The sequence below is a fragment of the Rhinopithecus bieti genome, unplaced genomic scaffold, assembly GCF_001698545.2.
Source record: "Rhinopithecus bieti isolate Rb0 unplaced genomic scaffold, ASM169854v2 scaffold_52231, whole genome shotgun sequence".
Classification (NCBI taxonomy): domain Eukaryota; kingdom Metazoa; phylum Chordata; class Mammalia; order Primates; family Cercopithecidae; genus Rhinopithecus; species Rhinopithecus bieti.
Genome location: NW_016820468.1, coordinates 120,600 through 124,831, shown reverse-complemented (window position 1 = coordinate 124,831; position 4,232 = coordinate 120,600).

The following is a 4,232-nucleotide window of genomic DNA, read 5'->3' as shown; positions in this document are numbered from 1 at the left end:
TTACATTAATGTCTCTACTAATCTTCCTTCTAGTAGATGTTCTACAGTTTGCTTATTCTCATCATAATAAGAAATGATTCCTTTATTATTTAATTTCTTGAAAAAAAATAGTCCATACACTATTTCCTTTTCATTATTTCCCATTCACTCTCTTTAAGAATTATTTTTTAAAAATTATACAGGTAACATATGAATGCATTCTCAATGAAAAATTTTGAAATGTTGAAGATTAGACTAAAGTTCCCTATGTCTATCACCCTCTGTCACAGTCCCCTTTATCTCCCTTCCCAAAGGTAACCACCATTATTAGGTTGGTTTGTATCCTTCCAGATTTCTATGGATTTACATACATATGTAGAACTGTATATAAAATATGTAGTGTTGTTTTCTGTGTATTCATTTAATATGAACTGTATTATACTGTACCTACATTTTGCATATTGCTTTATTCACTCAAAATTCTACCATGAAGATCTCGTCCTGTTATTACATAGATAGTTACCTCATATACCATGATTTATATAGGCATTCCTTTATTGATAAGCATTTAGTTTGTTTCTCCATTAGAACTCTTGAAAACAGTACTTCAGTAAACATACATATATGTCTTCTTGTGAATGCACAGAGGTGTTTGGAAATGTGCATTTTAAATTTTGATATAAATATAGGGCATCTTTTAATTTTTATTTTCTTGAATACTAATGTCATTGATCATCTTCTAATGTTTGTTTTAGTTTGATTTATGTTTATTTATTTAGTTCCTTTTATTTCTTCTTCCAGTTAAAAACTGTTACCAGAAAGGGGTCTCAATGCAGACTCCAGGAGGGAGTTCTCAGATCTCATGCAGGAATTCAAGGTGAGTCACAGAGCACAGTGAAGGAAGCAAGTTTACTAGAAACTACTGTTACAGAGTAGGGTGTCCTCAGAAAGCAGGCAGATTGAACGCACTGTCATTGTTTTAAGTTTTTCTTATGTAGCGGTCTTGTCCACGTAAAGACTAAACCAAGCTGTGTCTATGTGAGGGTGAGCAGACAGCATGACAAAATTTATTCTTCTGTTGATTTAAAGAAAACTATCCTTGACATTTTAGTGTGTTAAGACGTCAAAGCATAACTATAATTATCTTGAAAATGTATATTGTTATGGGTATTGGTGAAGGGGTGGCCTGCCCCTCCACACCTGTGAGCATTTCTCATCAGGTGGGACTAGAGACTGAGAAAAGAAAGAGACACAGAGACAAAGTATAGAGAAAGAAAAGTGGGCCCAGGGGACCGGGGCTCAGCATATGGTCCTCTGGCACTGATCTGGTGAGTTCCCTCAGTATTTATTGATTATTATCTCTACCATCTCAGAGAGGGGGATGCAGCAGGACAACAGGGTAATAGTGGGGAGAGGGTCAGCAGGAAAACATGTGAACAAAGATCTCTGTGTCATAAATAAGTTTAAGGAAAGCTGCTGTGCCTTAATGTGCACATATACAAACATCTCAGTGCAATAAAGAGCAGTATTGCCCCTAGCATGTCTCATCTCCAGCCCTAAGGCGGTTTTCTCCTATCTCAGTAAATAGAATGTACAATCGGGTTTTACACGGAGACATTCCATTGCCCAGGGAGGAGCAGGAGACAGATGCCTTCCTCTTATCTCATCTGCAAAGAGGCCTTCCTCTTTCACTAATCCTCCTCAGCACAGACCCTTTATGGTCGGGCTGGGGAACTGTCAGGTCTTTCCCTTCCCAGGAGGCCATATCTCAGGCTATCACAAGGGGAGAAACCTTGGTCAATACCTGGCTCTCCTAGGCAGAGGTCCCTGCAGCCTTCCGCAGTGTATTGTGTTCCTGGGTACTTGAGGTTAGAGAACGGAGATGACTTTTAACAAGCATACTGCCTTCAAGCACTTTTTTAACAAAGCACATCCTGCATAGCCCTAAATCCATTAAACCTTGAGTCAACACAGCACATGTCTCTGCCAGCACAGGGTTGGGGCTAGGGTTACAGATTAACAGCATCTCAAGGCAGAAGAATTTCTGAGTACAGAATCAAATGGAGTCTCTTATGTCTACTTCTTTCTACAAAGACACAGCAACAGTCTGATCTCTCTTTCTTTTCCCCACATATTGGGACATGGAGACTTTCCACTGTTATAGGAGTGTCCCCTTGTGTCTTTAGGTTGTTTCCTCAACTGTAAATATGAATGTGGGTCGTGACTGGCAAGGAATGGGCCTTGTTCATCACAAGATGAAGCTGAACTTAAAATGGTGTTACTCTGGCTCTCCTAGGCTCTTGCTTCCCTAACAGAACTGCTCGTATAACTTGGTCATTTCTCTATTGGATTGTTTGTCTTTTTCTTTTTTGAGTTACAGCAATTTTACAACTTATATATTCTGGACTTTAACCTTTTCTCTAAAATAAATGTAAAAGAGATATCGCACATGTTTTCCTGTAAGTGGTTTGTCTATTAACATTATTTATGATGTCTTTTTTTCATATAGCTTTTATTTTGAATGAAGTCAAATTTATGAATCTTTTCCCTTTTGTCTTAAATTAAAAGGGCTTTGGAGTGAGTTGAACAGTGTCCTCCCCCACAAGGATATGTCCACCTAGAACCTGTGAATGTGATATTATATGGAAAAAGAGTCTTTGCAGTTGTAATTAAGGATCTGGAGATGAGATCCAGTCAGATTTTCCAACCAGTCCCTAAATCTAATGATGAGCATCCTTATAGGAAGAGGACATGACACACAAGAAGGAGGTAGTGATGAGAAGACCCAGGCAGAAATGGGAGCGATGCATTTACTAGCCAAAGAACACCCAGGATTGCCAGCAGCCACCAGAAGCTAGGAAAAAGGCATGGAATGGATTGACCCTCAGTGCTTTCAGAAGGAACCAATCCTGCTGACACCTTGATTTAGGACTTCTGGCCTCCAGACTGTCAGAGAATAGTTTTCTGTTGTAAGCCACCCAGTTTGTGGTAATGTGTTGCAGCAGACCTCAGAAATGAATAAAGTCATCCCTGTCTCTACTAAAAGTACAAAAATTAGCCAGGACCGTGGTGCACATTTGTAATCCCAGCTACTCTGGAGACTGAGGGACAAGAATCACTTGAACTCGGGAGGCAGAGGTTGCAGTGAACCGAGATCATACCACCGCACTCCAGCCTGGGTGATAGAGATTCTCTCTCTCTAAATAAATAAGTAAATAAAAATCTTCTTGCCCCAAGATCATCAGTAAATGATCATTTATTTCATACTTTTATTGTTGTGCTTTTTATCTGTAACTTTTAATTCCTCTGTATTTTTCTAAATGGGTCTAGACAGAAATTTAGCTTAATATTTTCCTAAATGGTTAGCCAGTTACGCTAACACCATTTACTGAGTAATTCTTTTCCCTTGATTTGAAATGCTGCTTTGAGCATACTCATGAGTCTGTTTCATCAATCTATTTTTCTATTGCTTCACCAATATTGTACTACCTTGGAATTTTAGAATCATCGGGTCAGGTTCTAAGGAAATTACTTTTGGGTGAGTCCGGGTCTCACTCTGTCACCCAGGCTGGAGTGCAGTGGCACAATTATAGCTCACTGCAACCTTGAACTCTTGGGCTCAATCAATCTTCCTGCCTCAGCCTCTCAGGTATCTAGGACTACAGGTACATGACACCATGCTCCATTAATTTTTTCATTTTCTTGTAGAGATGGGGTGTATATTGTGCAGGCAGGTCTTGAACTCCTGGCCTCAAGTGATCTCTCTCCTAGGCCTTTCAAAGTGCTGAGATTACAGGTGTAAAGCCACCATGCCCAGTCAAAATTCTGATTTTATTGTGATTGCATTGAATTTGTAGATTTGTTTGGGGAGAATGGACATATTAACAGTGTTTTGCTTTCCTGTCTACAAAAAAATGTACATTTATTTATTCGGAGCTTGTTTTATTTCTTTCGGTAAACTTTATATTTTTCCCCAAAAAAGTTGTCAGGCCTCTGAGTCCAAGCCAAGCCATCACATCCCCTGTGACTTGCACGTATACGCCCAGATGGCCTGAAGTAACTGAAGAATCACAAAAGAAGTGCAAATCCCCTGCCCCGCCTTAACTGATGACATTCCACCACAAAAGAAGTGAAAATGGCCGGTCCTTGCCTTAAGCGATGACGTTATCTTGTGCAATTCCTTTTCCTGGCTCATCCTGGCTCAAAAAGCTCCCCCACTGAGCACCTTGTGACCCCCACTCCTGTCCACCAGA